The following is an 18149-nucleotide window of genomic DNA, read 5'->3' on the forward strand; positions in this document are numbered from 1 at the left end:
GGTCATGTGAGCCCCAAATGTTTAGAAGTCCTGTAACGTGACCATGCGGAAGGACTGTTTTTTGAGGTAGGTATTGAGAGTCCTCAAATCCACAATCGGATGCCATTGTCTGAAATTTTTCTGTACCAAAAATAAACAGGAATAGAACCCCTTTCTTGTCTTGTCTTGTCTGGAACATTGGAACAGGTTCTATTGCTCCCTTTCGGAGTCTTGCGAGAATTTCCAAATGCAGGAGATATAGATGTTTTACTTCTTGCTGACCTGGCGGAGTGTAAGGTGGAATATGAAGGAACTCCAGAGTATGTCCAACTTGTATAAAGTTAGGCACCCCCCGGCCCATTGCCATTTTTTGCCATTGATAAAGTTGTGACAAAATTTGCCCCCCCCACGGAAATCTGTGGATGATTCAGAAAAGAGATAGACAGAGCCTGAAGCTCGTCAAAGGAGATGTGAGGATTCCTTTTCCTGAAGCCCTTCTCTCCCTCTGGTGTAGATCCAGAATATGTTCTCGATTGTGGTAGATGCTGGGCATACTGCGTGCAATATGGTTGGGAAGAGGTAGAGCAAGAGGGATACCGATATTACTGGTATACACCTCTATAGGATGGAAGGCCTCTTCATTGCGCTCCCCTAAAGGGTACCTTTTGGTACTGAAATGTCCCAAACGACTTAGCAATTTTGGTGTCTTTCTTTATATTCCGCAGCACATCCTCCATGTGGTTTCCAAATAATGCCTCTCTGTTGAATGTAAGGTCAATGATCTTGTTTTTTTACTTCTGGCCTAAACAACGTGGCTCGTAGCTATCCTTGACTGTGCAACACTACAAGACTTCCCAGCGATCTGAATGCTGTAGTGGTGATATCAATCTCACAGTCTATGACCTCCACGGACGCCATTTCTCCTTCCTGGAGGATCTTCCTTGCTTCTGATTTACTGTCCTCAGGAAGCTGATCTATATATGGAGGTGAGTCACACCACATTTGTTGATCTTATCGACCCAGATTGGCGAGAGCATTGGCTGCTCTGACTACCAAAGCTGACATTGAAGAAAGGTCCCATGCCATCTCAATCTGGAGTTGTAGAAATGGGAGCACACGTGTTCTTGGATTTTCCCTGTGCTGCCTATGAAATTATCGAGGCAGGCTTTGAATGACCAACAAGGCAGGCAGGAGCATCTTCCAGAGCTATGTATTTTTTCTTCAATCTGGATAACACTGGCATCACTGTGGCTTGGCGTTTCATATCTTTGAGCCCTTCCTCCAATATGTAACTTACAATCGGCATAGGTCTTACCGACTTTCTAAATGGCTCTTTACAATCATCTAAAAAACAGTCAGTTTGGGATCTCGGCATTGGTAGATCAACCCTTTTAGCAGCCCTTTCAAGTAGGTTGGGGAAACCACAAATGTCCTCTGGTGACGAGTCATTGGGTACAGAAGAGATAGAAGATGGTGCGAGTATGAGGTAGTCATCCCACTCCTGCTGTGGATCAGTATACTCCCCCTCTTCCTGGTCATCATCTGTAGCTGGTGGAAACTTTTTTCTTATAGTCTGCCAGCATGAACTGCAAGTCTTTGTTAGCAATGATGATGGCATACAGACCAAATCTTTCTGATAGTCACAATAGTATTCCTGTTGAGGAATAATTTTACTGTTGCTCCCCAAACTCCTCATCAATATTATCCTCTTGGCACTTGACGTGCAATTGTGATGGGCTATTTGAATGACCAAGTGGATCAGAATCCTCATCATCCTCCTCAAAAAATGAAAAGGCAGCAAAGGTGTAACCTTGCTAGGTGAGGTAACTTCTGATGTAATTTGTCTCGCTCTAGGTTTTTTCTCTTTTCAGGTGTTTTTTCTCTCGTCAATGATCTTGTTGATGGTACTGCTGACAAAGCTTCCCTTGGTGAGGCAGATAACAATGGCAATTCAGACACCATTGTTGTCATGGCCTTGGATGCCGTCCTTGTTGCCGTTATCAACGTCTTTGTGGTCCCCACCATCATCATTGATACAGTCTTCACCATCACCACTAGTGTAATTGATGATGATGTCATGAATCTGAATCAGAAGCTATCATTGACAACGGTATCGCCGGCAATGTTGTTGATTACAGTGCAGCACATGCCTTCGGTTTAGATGCTGAAGACTGCTATGCCTCCATACTTATCGTCGACAATGAGGGTTCCTTCGTCAAAGGCATCAATGACGATAGAATTTCTGTTGACGGTCTTCTATCAGGAGGTGCAGAGGAAGGCTTTTTAAAAGAGTGCCTGCATTGAGGTGGTTTAGAAGAAGGCTCAGAGCTTGCCTTTCTTGATTTATTGTCCCCAAATTAATGTCATTTTCTCTCCTTTCCAAATGTGTGATAAGAGTTAGAGGGACTGCGTCCATGATACCTATGAGAGATTTTTTCTGAGGGGTTTCTTTGGGCACTTGTTGGAAGAATGAGCTTGAGGTAATCTCCCCTTTTAGGAAAACTCTCAGATGATGAAGATGTGTCATAACTGTCCTCACTAGACAGTAATTCCTTACAGGCTTTTAGTTTTTGAAGCCGTAATAGAAGGCACCCCTCACGATCCATCAAAGTCTTGTTTGAAAAGGTACGACATACCTCACACTCCTTTGCCCTATGGTTGGGATACAGGCTTCACCTCGCTTCTGCCACCTGATGGGTGGGATTGGCAGAGGTGAGCACACCTTCAGGGTTGCTCTAAATTTTTCTGCCTGTCTTCCCGAAAAGGTGTTGAGACAGGAAGGGAGGCCAGCCTACTACTTATAGGAGGAGAGGCTGGGGGTTGCATTGAAAAGGAAGCAAGGCCTTTAAATCTCCCCTGCCACAGAGAGCTGTTTCTGACCTGGGAGAGTTGTGAACACCCCCGCCCAGGACGTTTCTGGGCCCAAGGACCGAAGGCTCACACCCCAGGGGTCCAGAAACTTGTCTTGTTGTGGCAGGCTGGAGTTTACCAGTCACGGAACCCACCAGTGGCTGCTTGTTTTTCAGGAGGCATCTCTGAGATGCCCTCTTAGTGCATTGTATAATACATCCCACACTGGCATCAGTTTGCTACCAAACTTTCCTGATTTCAGTAAAGCCATTATATGGTGCTGTGGAGTTTGTAAGAACAAACCCCCAGACGATATACTCTTTATGGCTTTACTGCACTTACAATGTCTAAGAGCGGACTCAGACACTGTAGGGGTACCGTGCTCATGCAAATGTACCCTTGCCAATGGTGTAGTGCACCCAGCTAGAGGGGTGTCTTACCTATACCATAGGCAGTAGGTTGCAGGCATGGCACACAGATGTGTGCCATATCGACTCTTCACTATTTTCTGCACCAAAACACGCAGCCTGCAATGGCAGTATGTGTATGTTAAGGTCCAGGACCTCCGAGGGTAGCACATTATGTGCTGCAGCCCTTAGAGGCCGTCCCTGGGCACAGTGACCTTGGTATCCATGGTACCTTTTACAAGAGACTTACATGCGGCCAGAGAGGTGCCGATTGGGGGTATAAAGGTACAGTTTTGGGAAAGAACACAGGCCCTGGGAACCTGATTGGCAGGGACCCAGGGCACATCAATTCAAAGTGCATTGGAAATCGGGCAAAAGGTGGGGGTTACTCAACAGAAACCTACCTTCCTATATCATGCACTAATATAATCTGAAAAAGCTCTGTGTGTTAATTAAATACACTGGCTTTTTTTTCAGGAGGCTTTATCATACTTTTACACTTTTTCTGCAACATGGCTTTAATAATAAAGGTACTTCTAAAGTTAAGTGGTGCAGAGCTCAACAGTTACTTTCTTTACACCAATTAACCTTTAAATAAATGATTGCCTGCTTATTTAACATCTTTGTATTGTTAGCATCTCAAGTAAATAGCAGCTGAGTGCTGCTGTACACCAGGGGGCTGCATGTTAAGGTCAGGAGCCCCCCGGGCTGTACTTTAAGTGTTAATACCTTATAGAATTGCCACATTTCTAAGAGAAAAATGCCTGCAGTTTGTTTTAAGGTGGTGGATCATTGAAAAGGTGAAAGTCAATCCGAGAGGTGGCGACCTAAGCAGTATTTTGAGTAGAAGGGAATGTAAATGGATACACTGTTTAGACACTGTCAATAGAGGGTTGAATGAGTTGGAAGAAATCAACAGACAAGTGGCACTCTTATGATTAGCCTTAACTGGCCTACTGATTGTACCTGTATACAGTAGATAGCTAGTTCAACATATGATTCACTGTAATTGAATATGTTTTGTTCTTTGTTCTCTGTTGGTTAAATGTGTAATGTATATATGTATATATATCTTTGGCCATGGAGGTTAATTCTACCTCCTGTTACCCGGATTCGTGGTGACTACAATCAATTATGGCCTTTTTAAGATTTCTTTAGTGGAGATGCGTGATTTTTAGCACAGAGAAGGTTGTTAATTATAATAATAATAAATAATTACCTTGGTCGCCTCCTTTTAGAACCTGTCAAGCGATGTCAATAGGTTGGGGTTGTTTGATGTCGCCCTAACCAAAAAATTGGGCCACGACCAATTGTATTATGTTTTAAGTTTTATGCAAGTACAGTAATGCAATATACGCCAGAATCTTTTTTATGCATACCTTAGTTCAACCTTGGACATATGTAATATAATCGGATTAACCTGGGGTTTACTAGTTCAAGATGGCCACTGTGATGAAGACCGTCTTAACTTGCTTCAAAAATGTATCTAATCTCACGATTGTTTATATATGACCCTTGTTTATGAGTGAGTCTAACATTGAATAAGGCTGACACCAGCAGCATAAATTGTGAGTAATATAGTCTGCTCCCGTTAGTGCTTGTATTACTCTAACCTGCAAGATAGGTTACCATTCTGATGCCCCGTTTTTTGGCCTCAATCCAACAAGGCCGCCATTATGAGGACCCTCCGATAATGTGTTTATAATTGCCAATGACTTCTGATTGGGCAGTATGGTTAGATAAACCCTTGAGGCCTGAGCAATATTAATCACTTTATACTGAATGGGGGTACATAATGCACAATTGGATGTAACAAGAATAACATAGGCATAGTAACTATCTGTGTTCGCTCCCATTTCAATATGGCCGCAACAACGAGGATCCTTTGTAAATGTGTCCTAAATTTTTTTAAAGTTTCTTTTTATTTGGCACATTTTTTATACATCGTAGCATGCAGAAAAAACTTCGGTCAATGAGTGCAACTAATATAATAATTATCGATGGGTGATAGCCGTGTCGGGACATACGCAAAGTCCCTTGTTCATTTCCAATTTTTTCGATCGGCATTACAGCATCCGGTCGTTTCAGCTGCCTGTTGAGTCAGGATTACTGTGGACTGACCGAAAGCATATGAAAACAGTGAGCACTAGGTGGCAAGGTTATCTCTTTCATTTACTGGCTTTCTTTTAAGCATGCCAGCGTTTTTGAAACCCCCCTTTTTTACTTTACATATTTCAGATACCTGAGTCTCTCAATACTCTTATTATGATGGTCTATTTATATTGAAGAAGAGGAGTGGTACTCCCTGAACCTTGGAAGGAAAATACAGGCTAAGAATCCACTCTTCTGGTTAGTTTCTCCATCTTATGTCCTTCACCTTTTCAGTAATGACAGTGAAGCTGTGATGGCTCTAACACATGCTTATATTAAATATTTTGCAGGACATTGATGCCCTTACTCCCACATGAGAACATAAGGTATTAACTTTTGATAATCATTGGAAACAATTGATAGCTGTTCAGTTCCTTGGTTGGATTCTGATGCGACCCCACTGTTTGGTATTATTATTTTTTTAGGATTGGAAAGTAACTGTGTCACGTTGGGATTGGTCACCACCTTGACTCCCCTGTGGGTAAGCAACTTAGATACATCTGGGCATTACTTTTAGATATACATGCCCTGGCAACAGCATAAATAATTATCCCTCTCCTTTGTAGGGTCATCTATAATCCCTGGTTGCCCCGTTTCTACTGTCCTGATGAAGACTCGCATGGCCCAGGCTTAAATAACCGCAAGGCCCTAAGACGAGTCGAAACGTCGACGCTCTGTATATAAAAACCTGGACCCCCCTGCTTTCCATACTGATGTGCAAATATTAAGGATATATATTTGTCTTGTGAAATTAGTCCTTTTTAGTAACTTATTCAGTGGCCAGATTATACAGGATGGATGAATGTGGATCCGTCACTGTTCTTGTATAAAATATTGTGAATATTTTATGTCACTACTCTTTGAATTTCTTTTTTCTCTCTAATCACTACACACATCTTACTGCACCTCTTTGCTATGTTGCACGCTCCGTGAGGGGCAACCAATATGATTCGTATTGATTTATAGCCAGGAATTGTGTGGCTTGTTTTGACCCAGAGAAAATGTATTAAAAAATTGCTCTTGGTCCTACGTTGATGCTGTTGCCTTTTGTATTTTTATGTTTTTTAATGAATATGTGCATACATTGGATAGAGCTGATTGATGTGGATATGCTCCTTAAATGTATATAATTAATGATTGTTTACTGATTAATCCAGTCTCATAAAGGATAGAGGTCTTGGACCATTGTTTATTAATACTGTATGATACCCGGATCCTAACCTTTTTGGGTTACCCCATTTCTTTAATGGAGAGGTGTAAGAGGGCAGGACCACAAAGGCAGGTAAGAGGCTGAGGGAGAGAGGCAGAGGAGAAGTAGATGTGAGAGGAGAAGAGCCAGCCAGAGACAGTTGAAAGCTGGGGAGAGAGGAGAGGTGATATGTATAGCAGGGAGGTGAGAGGTGGTTGAAAATGGGGCAGTGAGAAAGGTAAAAGAGGGGAAGAGATGAGGTGTAGGGTGGAGCATGGAAGGGAGAGCAGCATGTAAGAGAAGCAGAAACAATGAGACAAGATAAGACACTTGGGGGTATAAAAGGGGAGAAGTGGATGTAGAAGGAACTGTTGCGGGGATCCTGCTCATACACAGAACTGTGCACAGAGATCCAGGACCTTAGTGAATTGTGGTGGACCAAAAAACTCACCTCAGAACCCAGAACCCCTTTCCGACTAGCATCAGTGTCTCATTAGCTCTCCGTCCTATAGCGAAGCTACCAATGATTAGACAACCCAGAACATGCAACTTCGGGTACTCTCAGGAATGGTGGGAATCAAGAACACTCTTTCATTTTATTCTCACACCAGTCCACAACATGAGTAAGTAGAGATACAGAAAAGTTTCAAATGTTTATTTTAACAACGTGCTCTAAGATGCAGTATTTTTGCTAACATAAGCAGGCATATGATAAAAAATAATAAGATCAGCATTGTTACAATTCCATAAAACACAAAGGGAGAAATCATATTATAATGATAGTGGAAACAGGTCTATAGTGCCTTGTGAACCACCCTCCCCTGCTAGGAGCTAGGTTTTATAATAATTATAGAAGGTCTCTTAGGCTTGAATGGGGAACCCCATAACTCCAAGATCAGCAGAGGTGAATCAAATCAGGATCAGCAAAGCTCTCTCTCACTGGAAAAGGATTTTTCTCCAAGTGCCAAAATCATGCATGCAGTGCAATATTAAAGGAACTAGAATTTCAGTTAGCTGCACCTGTGTTCGTGTTATGTCTAGAGCGGGGGCCGATCAACCTGAATAACAGCATACATTGTTATGGTGACCTTCATGGCTACTGCACACAGTGTACCGACAGAGGTTGCGATGTAAGTCTAGGGATGTTAAAAACAAGCCGTTCTCATGCGCGGAAAAGTCCAGCAGTCTAACTTACAACATCAGTTACATGTAGGGTCGTGTGCAAAAGGATGCAAAGTGGCAAAATGGCTTTTAACTTCTAATAAGCTTATGCTAACATAGAAATGTGTGCAAGCAAGGTCCTGGCTTTCCTACAGGACAAACCAGCAAACACATTTAAGAGACTTGAAGGAGAGATGAAAGGTGATGGGCAGTACATGGATGGGAGATGTAGATGTAAGAGAGGCAGAACCAGCAGTAGAACTGAAGCAGAGGGGAAAGAGAGATACTGGCGAGAGGTGACTGTAGAAGGGCCAAATCACTAAGAAAGTTATGAGTCGGGGGAGAGATGAGGTATAGCATACAGCATGGAGAAGAGAGGTGGATATAACAGTCACAGAACCAGAAAGAAAATAGATGAAGTAATCAAATCTACGCAGTATTCAGTCTGTGCACACCATCATGATATGTTGATGTAAGACCTGGCACGCTAACAGTGCACCGTCTGGACCTCTAACCTTACAAGGTACCGGATGGTATATGTAACCTTAGAACATGACAACCTTCATTCCCCAAGGAAATTGTGCAGACAGATCCACCCTTTCGTTGTTAACTGAGACATGCCCAAAGAATGGCTCAAGAAGTACACAAATTGGCATTTGAAACATTTATTAAAGCAACTGGATACTCTCTATGCCAGTTCTGGTCTGGGTGCCATTGTTTATTCTACTCACCCAGAGCTGTCGCCAAATGAACAACAAACAACATTTTGTGCAGTGAACTTAGTATAGAATGTTCCAGGGCCTGAAAATATGCCTATGAGGAAGTGTAAGGAAACCAATTTATGAGAACACTATCCCATAATAGTGCAGAGGAAATGTGTGTTAAAAGGCATTGTGTAAAAAGGATGGCTATTTAAAATGTGAACATGTAAAATAGAGGTGGTGTGTGCCCGGGTCTTTGTAACCTCACAACAGATGAGAGAGATGGATGTAAGATGGACATATTTTGAAAGGTACGGTTAGAGGCTGGGGAGGGATGAGAAGAAGTGTTGAGCATGGAGGACAGAGATGAGTGCAAGAGGGATAGAATTAGAGATTAAAGATAAGAGGCTTCAGGAGGATGAAAATGGAGAGATGAATGCAAATGGGGCCTAACCGCTGAAACAGTTAAGAGGCTGTAGGAGAAAGTGGGAGGTTAAGGTAGAGCATTGATAAGAGACATTAATATAAGAGAGGCAGAAATTGCTAGAGAATATAAGCAGAGTGGAGAGAGAGAGACAGTGGTTAGATGTCGATGGAAGAGGGCAGAACAATCGGGATAGTAAGAGGTAGACAGTAAGAATGAAAAAGGAGGGGTGAGTTGGATCTTAGATGGGAAGAAACAGCTAGAGAGTTAAAGGCTGGGAGAGAAATAGAAAGTAGATTGGGGATGTGGAGGTCGATGTAACTGGAGCAGAATCAGCAGGTAAGCTAAGACAAGAATGGGAAGGAGGAAGGGGAGAAGTTTTTGCAACAGGGAGAATCAGTGAGAGACGAAAAAAAGGAAAGGACAGGATGAAAAGTGATAGGTGGAGTGAGAATAGTAGAACCAGCAGAAAGTTAAAAGGCTGGGAGGATAGTTGTGCCATGAAGGGTAGGACAGGGAAGGTAGGCATGGATGCACAAGGGACAGGACCAGCAATATAAGGTGAGAAGCCACAGGCCGAGCAGCAGTGCGTAGAGAGTGCCATCTACACATTTTAAAAGTCTACCAACTAACTCTCCACTGAACCACTGGAGTAGCACCGAGCACCCTCTGTTGTGGTCAGAGGGTTGTCATCCTGCACCACCCCACTTGGGAAAAAGCCTCCATGCCACCCAACCTTAATCAAGCTCACAGAGAGAGCGAAAACCACAAAGCTGTCCATAGGAGACTGGGGTCCAGATGTACGACCATTGGATTTAGTGCCTCGCAATTTGTGACAAATTCCGAGTGGTAAATTGCGAGGTGCTAAATCCAATGTACAACAGTGTCAGAGACACTGTTAGCGATTCCCAATGGAGTTGCAAAATGCGAGGCTCAACAAGATTCCTGAGCCACTTGCAATTTCCGACCCCATTGGTAATGACCAGCCTCCCAAGGATGATGGCCTGCTGGGGTCAGCAGACCACCATGGGTGTGACTGCTTTTCAATAAAGCATTTTTTTCTAAAATGGAGACCGTTTTCCTTAAAGGAAAACGGGATGCATTTAAAAAAAAAAAAAATAACGTTTTCGTTTAATTTTTTACGGGCAGGTAATGGGCCCTGGGACTACTGCCTGCCCTTAAAAAATATTTTTCTCTGCATTCACAATGGGGAAGGGGTGCCCTGGGGACCCCTTCCCGTTTGCGAGTGCTTTACCAAATTTCTGATAAACTGCAACTGTTTTGCGACCGCAATTGGATGACCAACATATGACTGATACGCCTCCGACCCTTCAGGAGAGTTTTCCCTCTCTACTGCCTTCCCAGACAGATCCTGCCCCAGCCTGACTATTTGCCACAGTCAAGGAGGGTGAAACTGAAATACCCAGTGCTAAATGAGCTGGATATGATTGAGGCTTCCCGAGGTTCAATGTTCTGCGGAATCCGACACCATACCAACAGTTCCAGGACTATGTAATGGACTAGTTGAAGGGGTGCTACCAGCAGTTATGATACGTGAGATCAACCACCAGTACTCTTTTGCCAAATGCATTTGCTTGTTTGTCAAATACAATACTTAGCCCCTCACATGAATGTTTGTGTGACTAAGGGCCACATGTAGAAGCGGTTCAAGCTGAGAATTTCTAATTGCAATTCCAATTGATTAGGAAATTGCAAATTCAACTGTATGAAACTCGAGTTTTATTTGCGGTTCCCAGTGGATCGCAATTGAACCTAATGCATAAATACTCATAAATACTCATGAGGTAGGTTATAATTTGCGACCCATTGTTAATCGCTAAAAACACAGGGATGGTGGCCTGCTGGGGAACAGCAGACCACCAACGTCTCGGTTTGCTTTTAAATAAAGCAACTTTTTTTTTGAAAAATGCAGCCCGTTTTTCTTATAGGAAAACAGGATGCATTTCAGAGAGAAAAATTAAGCTTTACAGTTTGAGGCAGTTGTCCGTGGGACCAATTACCTTCTTAAAAAATGATTTCTCATAAATTCACCAATCGTTCCTAGGATGCTTGTTTCCGGTTTAGGGAGGACCTGGCTTGGCAGTTCGGGCTGGACTGTTCCCATGAGGCACAGGGACAAGACTGATTTGCATATGGCCAGGTCTAAACTGGTAGGCACGGTGAGCAAAAGAATGATGGATTTAACCCAGATCACTTGACTGGGGGAAATGCTTTGATTTATTCTGCATTCTGTCCGTCAACTGTGGGTCATTTACTATCAGGCACTGCGCTTCCTATGCATTATGTTCTGAGCCTAAAACAGCACCCAGGAGCCCAGAACACTACAGTGCTTCTGTCTGCCAATATATTAGCCACCCTACTTGTATAATAGATTGTTCTCTCTCCTCTTAACTTTTGCAATCTGTTGCCTCTGTTGCTTGCTTCAGTACACAAAGGTCACTAACCTGATCTGACAAGTATCCCTTTATGTTGACTACACCATGCCTGCTGAAAACTCAGGGCCTCTTTTATGAGGTTTTGCAGTAGGGCAGCGCAGCAGGCCTTCCTGCTGCGCTTCCCTACAGGAAAAGAAAAGGGCAGGAATGCTTATAGATACGTCGCATTCCTGTCCTTTTCCGTTGCTCAGGCGCCCAATGGGCTGCCGTGCGCCAACGCAGGCACCTTTGCACCATGGTGCAAGGGTGCCTGCATTGCGGGGATGAATATTTTTGTACAGAAAGGGAAACCTTTCTGTACAAAAATATTCACAAGAGCCTTTTTCCACTTTCTATGTGTGCTGAAGAATGCAGCACACATCAAAAAAGAAACAAGCATTTACAATGCAATGGTTTAGCCTTTGAAAAAGTTAGAGCTATTGGCATTGTAAATGACAACATTTTTATGTATGTATTGGTTTTGAAAACAGATAAATAAATGGCACTGTCATTTACAATGCCAATAGCTTAATCTCTTGCAAATGCCACACACAGCCACACGCAGAGTCCCACACACATACATAACTACAGAGCCACACACAGAGCCACACACACACAGAGCCACACACACATACACAGAGCCATATACACAGACACACACACAGCCACCCCCCCTCCCCCCTTCGGGACGCACCCTCCAGGGCCAGCATGGACGCCATGCGAAACCTAAAAAGTGCCGGTACTCAGTACCGGTCAGTACCGACCCATGTTAGGCACTGCAAATACTGCTTTTGCCATATAATTAAGTATCCTACTGGACATTCATTTATTGGGGTTGCTGGACGTATTTTGTGTATTGTGCCCGTGTAAACCTTGCACCGCTGATTCCGTTTAAAATTGCAATGCTGTTACTCATTGTTAAACATGCCGCATGTGGTGTTTTTAACAGTAGCCCCTCCCTTTCGCTCCCATCTCACTCTTACACCCTGCCTCAGTACCTCCACACACCCCCTCCCTCCCAACAAACTACGTGGCTATGTTGTGAGTGTAACGAGTGCGTTGGAGAAGTTGTACAGACCTCTGAAGACAAATGCCCCCTACCCCGTGCTGCCTTACTTTATCTAATAACAGCAGACAAGGGAGTAAAATGCCTTGCCGCCCAGGGCCCTATCCAGCAAAGGCCCGCTCGGGCGTGACAACGGACTCGTTTTGGCCAGGAATTTTTCTTAAATCATCCGTGAGTGTGAAACCTGGCAGCCTCCTAGACACGCATCCTTAGAAGGATCATATCAGCAGGGGCCAGGTTCATACAAAAAACAGGGACGGCCATAGAGATAGGACTAAATTCCCTGTTACGGCTTATGACATCTCTGGGCTTCTGTTTTACAAATATATTCTATTCTATTCTTTAGGATTTCCCGACGCTGTAAATATGTATTCTATTCCTGTACGTTGGATTTTGTGTTTGCCACCTCTTTTTTTATTTTACTTTTTTTATTAACTATCCTCATTGTATTTGTAAGGTGCAAGTATGTAAATCTCCTTATGTATCGTACTTGGATCTATTGTAAAGCGCACTGACACCTTTGGTTAAAGTCCGCGCTATATAAAAATGCATTGAATAAATAAACAAATGAAACCGAAATATCTAGAGAGTTGTCAGTGAGGGAGATTCTCTCAAGAGGAATATGAGTGTCACCAAGCAATGCCTCGAGCTCTGGCACAGCACAGCATGTGGGCCGCTGCAAGACCTCTCATCACTGGGGCAGAAGAGCAGTGCATGACAATGCCCCGCCCCGGCCTCTCTGCTGCGAGCCATCTGTCACTTTAAGCTGATCCACTGCGGAGACAGAAGCCGCGGTGTTTAGGGTGAATACAGCCAATGTGTCACTTTTATAGGAGGGGGGGAGTCACGGAGTGACGGACCGGAGGCAAGGGGCTTGTAAATAAGAACCTGAGTTTTGCGTGTAAAATAAAACAAATCATAAGAAAATACAACGTATTCGATGTGTCCCAACTCGCCACGACTTTTCGTGACATAAACATAACGCAACAGCAAACTCCTGAGCGGTACCTACTCCGAGCGCATGTAGAAAGCTGCGGATATTCAGACTGCGCACTACTGCGCAACGAGATCGTTGTGACTGAGTGTCACTGACTCGGTATGTGTCCGATGCAAGAGGGTGTGAGGTAGACAGGCATTGCGGTTCTGCCCTTCCCGGTACTGTACGGCCTTCGTATGTCCGCAGGCAGCCTTGTTTTGCCTGGCTCTGAGCTAGGCCTGTTCCCGGAGCTCCCAGAAGGTGGCGGTAGAGGACTCTTTTCATATCAAAGGCTATTGATCTGTGCTCCGCTGCGCAAATTGCCTCACAGGAAGAGCCAACGCGCCCAGAGGTCGAACACAAAGCGCTGCGGCGGCGTTTCAGCTGGAAAGTGACTGTGCAGACATCCGCTGCTCGGGCCCTCGTGTGTATCGGACACACGCGTGAAGGCAGCCGGACACACCGACGTGCCCTAGTCTCTGTAGACGGATGTCTTTGAGTTGATACTTCCAAGATTTTACGATTTCCCTCCCAAATAATACAACTCCTGCGTCAGTGCCAGGATACCCTCTCGGATGAGTTGTACAAACACACATAACATATAACATAACGCTCTACCCAGGACAGATAACAAAGAGGGACATAGACAGCGAACAAGGATGAAGTGAGAGCATGAAAACAGGCACAGAAGACAAACAGCAAAAGAAGTGTAAAGATCGAACGGAGAGTGATTGAGAGTGTGTGTGTGTGTGTGTGTGGGAGGGTATAATACTCCTGTCATGGCCAAGAACGGAGTGTAGCCTAGAAATAAAACACCAACTCAGCTTCGGCTCCCACCAGCGGCGTGTCAGCATTGGGTGCCAAAATGGGCGCAGGTCCCGGGGAGTACACTTATAAGCCTTGGCTGTCAATAGGAGGGCAGGAGCGCTCAAATCTATCAGAACTAGGGACATCTTTTCCAGATCCATGGTATTCCGCTGTTTACGGCTAGTTTGAGCCTCCACACACGTCAACTCTATAAAACAGTATGGTATTCGCACAATAAGGGCAGTAAGTAATCGATTCCTTCCGGGCTAGGCGTATTCATTGTTGCTCTGGCCTCTTCGGTTGTATCTCACGTCTTGAGCATGCCAACCCTCGGGAAATGCATTTGTCTTTTTGACTATTGGGAACGGGGGTGTTGCAGGAATGGACGTAAAATCATATCAGTGGCAGCAATATTGCGGTGCATCTTCTAGGCAGAGAGAGTTTGCAGGCATGTCCTGTGCACAATGGGAAGACCCACGACATTCTGTGTTGACTGCAGTGCATGCAGGCACCAAGGAAGAGTCCTGGGATGCAGGGAGGGTCTGGGGAACAGCGAGGGCCTGGAGTGCACAGAGGGCCGGTGGCACGGCTGGGGTCTGTCGTACCGGGAGGGCCTCAGGAACAGCGAGGGCCTGTGGTAGAGTGAAGGCCTGGAGCATAGTGAGGGGCTGCTGGCACTCAGAGCCACAACCCACCTCAAGCTCCACCGAAAGCATCAACATGACCGCCAGTCACAACCTGCGCCCCGCAACCCCAGCCGCTAACATTCCTTCGGCGGCCACACAGACAAGACAAGAACAAAGTAGCAACAGCAGCAAAGTCACAATAGACCGAGCGCACCAGTGAAAGCTGCGAGAAGCAACGAGAAGTCAACGGACCTCGGCGCCATCTTCGGCGGAATGACAAAAACACGCCTTGCAGAAAAAAAAAGCAACCGCCCACCGCCGCAATGACGTTCTACAAGGGGCGGAGAGCGAAAAAATCGCCGGAGCGCCCACGAATCTGCTCGGGCGATGACTGACGCATCTCTGTTCCAATGGCTAGCCTCCATTTATGGAGCTAGCCAATGGAACAGAGAGGCGGGTTAAAGCCCCATACTGATTCTCAAAAGATTTCGCCTGCGCGGACACTACTGGCAGTGCTACGCCAGGCAAAACCTAAAAACTAGGAAAAATAAATATATATCTCCTCGTTGTGCCTCCTCACACATCCCATGGGGAGACGTAAGCTTTTGGCGCTGCCTCAGATTTACTATTTCTCATAAATCTGGGGCAGTGTCAAAAGGCCATGGATGTTGCTGGGAACGCCCCCAAAAACACCCCTTGCACACCTCTTCAATGCAGAACACTGAGTTAAAGGGATTGATATTTATCAGGCAGCATTAAGCCAAACAAAGTAGCTTAGTGCTGCCTAATAAATATCACGCAGGTTTCTGCACCACGGAACGTCACAAAAAGTAACATTTCGGAGGCGCAAGGCCTTCATAAATAAGGCCCTGAATGCCTGTTTTTGAACTTCACTTGGGTAAAGGGAGGGCTGGGGAGCCACATCAATGGCTGCTGTGTAGCTCTGGCTCAGTCTGCGGTGGAGTTTTACTCATGCACTAATCTGGAAACAATTAGTGAACATCGGAGTAATCATATTGGTTTTGGTGAAACCTACTCCTAGCTTTTTAGCCCTGTTTGACTAATGTATTATATTTCCAAATTCATACTTATTTTATTAGGATTATTATTTATTTTTTAGCAAATACTATACCAGTTAAGCTGTTTCAACAATGCCAGAAAATGAATGGTCAATTGAAGTCGGGTAGCAGGCCAGGTCGTGGAAGACGCCCCTGCCCCTTGTCGCTGGTATCGCTCCCTCCCGGGTCGGACTAGGCACAGAGGCCGGGCGAGGTGTGCTTCTATACCCGCTTGCCTTGCCTTGTCGCCCCTCCCCTCACAGAGGCAGCAGCAGTTGCGGGACCGGAGCTGCGAGCCTGAAGCACGGGTGCAGGAACACGGATTACCACCGCCGCCCTCACACAGAGGTGGGGAGAGGGGAGAGCTGAAGTGAGAGCTGGGCTACATTACCTACCTCAGCTTGGTTGCGGGCCCACTGTTCAGCTCCCGCGTGACTCCCGCTGCTCTCCCATCTGGTCCCTTCGTCCCTCTTGATCCTTGCTCGGCCCAGCCTATCCACAACCACTGCTGGAGCTGGGCAGAGCGGCACCGGCAGTGTTTCTCCATCGGTGTTTCTCCATCGGCGTCACCTGCACCCATCAACCACGGCTTCAGCGCGAGTCAGGTGAATCAGGTGAGCCCCTGGTGAGCCCTTGTACCTTTTGAGGTGACTCCATCCTTCATTTCCTGTGGCCAAACTCTGCATAGCGAAACGATTCCCCTAAATAGTGTCAGGCTAGCTAAAAATTCTAACTCAAATATAGCCCCCAAGCACGTTGAGGTAAGAGTGGCCACAGACAATGAAATAGAGCCAATATCAGCAGACCTTGTACAGAGTACGCGGGGTCTACTGATTTTGGATCTGCCGCCATCATCGTGTCCCTATACAGTGGTTTTAACAGGGGTCTCGGCCTGCAGGGATGACGGAGAAGAAACCCCGAGAACCCTGATTAACAAGGATGCTCAATGGCTGGTCAAAAAACACAGGCTTTAATATTCTACAACATAGGCACATTTTAATGGCAAGGAGGGTGTCCTAGATTGGAAATAGTAGGAAGAGTTTTCCAGGAGACTGCGTGATACCATCTCTAAGGCATCCAGAGTTAGTAAGAGGCCTTCTCTCTAAACAACGTAGAGGTCCATACCAGGGTGAGGGTGGGTCAAGCATCAGAATGCTCCCCCTGGTTTCTTTTATAAAGGGGAATGATGCATGTGAATAACCAAGGTGATTAAAGGCGGAATCTAGCTGGACAAAATTGGGAGGGTTGGACAGTCCCGCTAACCAACCGGTACGCACCTCTTCATAGTGTTTCAGTCCTAAATGAAATAGACTGACTGACATGTGGGCTGTCACTTGAGAATTGCATTACAAGGGACGGTCTGCCCCCTATTGGACCCTTAAAAGGGTCAGGCACAACAATGTTAAGCGATCCCATTCTTCCTGTGGGAGACGGAGAGCATAGTGGGACGGGTATAGTAGGAAATACCGGCAAATCTGGTGAGCCCCCCAGAACGTACACCAGTCCTAGGCCTGAAAACCCAGGCAGCCAAACATCCAGAGACATCAAGATAATCTCCTGGAATATAGTGGGATTGTCTTCCAAAATTAAAAACCATAACTGGCTAGCTTATATTAAGAAATTTCACATCATTTGCCTACAGGAAACATGGGAGGTAAATAGCAATGTCGCCGCCCTAGAAGGGTATAAAATGTTTTTTGTTAGGGGGCAGAACCTCCCGTGTAACTCCGTAACAGAAGAAAGCAAATATCTGAGACGGGTATTGAAAGTTCCCCAGAGTATGTCCTCCCATATTGCTCATGATTAATTGGGGCTGACTCACATTAGTGACAGGTTGCAACTCAAACCCCTCACATGCTGGATCAAAATATGGACAAACCCTGAAGCTATGCTAAGTAAGCAGATATTAATGGACTGCATGGCCCGGGATTGAGGTCGCACTATTCCCTGGCTTAAATATGTCAGGGAAACACTGACGGGTTTGGGCTACGCTGACAAAACTGTTACCCCGGGACAAGGGCCTCATTAAGACGGAATTTTGAAAGAGCATAGCAGCATTAAGGGAAGACAGGGAGCTGACCAAACTATCGGTGAGAGCTCACCAGCTAGCCAAATCGTGTTTGTGCATGGAACCATATCTGTCCTATATTCACAACTCTCAGGACAGATTTCTCATGCCCCGCTTTAGGTTAAATTTGCTCCACCACATTTTGGCGGTTCCTGCAGGGTACACATCGTTAATAGAGACGAAGGGTCCATGCGGCTGTGACCAACGGTCTCTGCAGGACACGCTTCACTTTGTTTTATTATGTCCCTTTT

This window comes from Lissotriton helveticus, chromosome 11 (genome assembly GCF_964261635.1).
Source record: "Lissotriton helveticus chromosome 11, aLisHel1.1, whole genome shotgun sequence".
Classification (NCBI taxonomy): domain Eukaryota; kingdom Metazoa; phylum Chordata; class Amphibia; order Caudata; family Salamandridae; genus Lissotriton; species Lissotriton helveticus.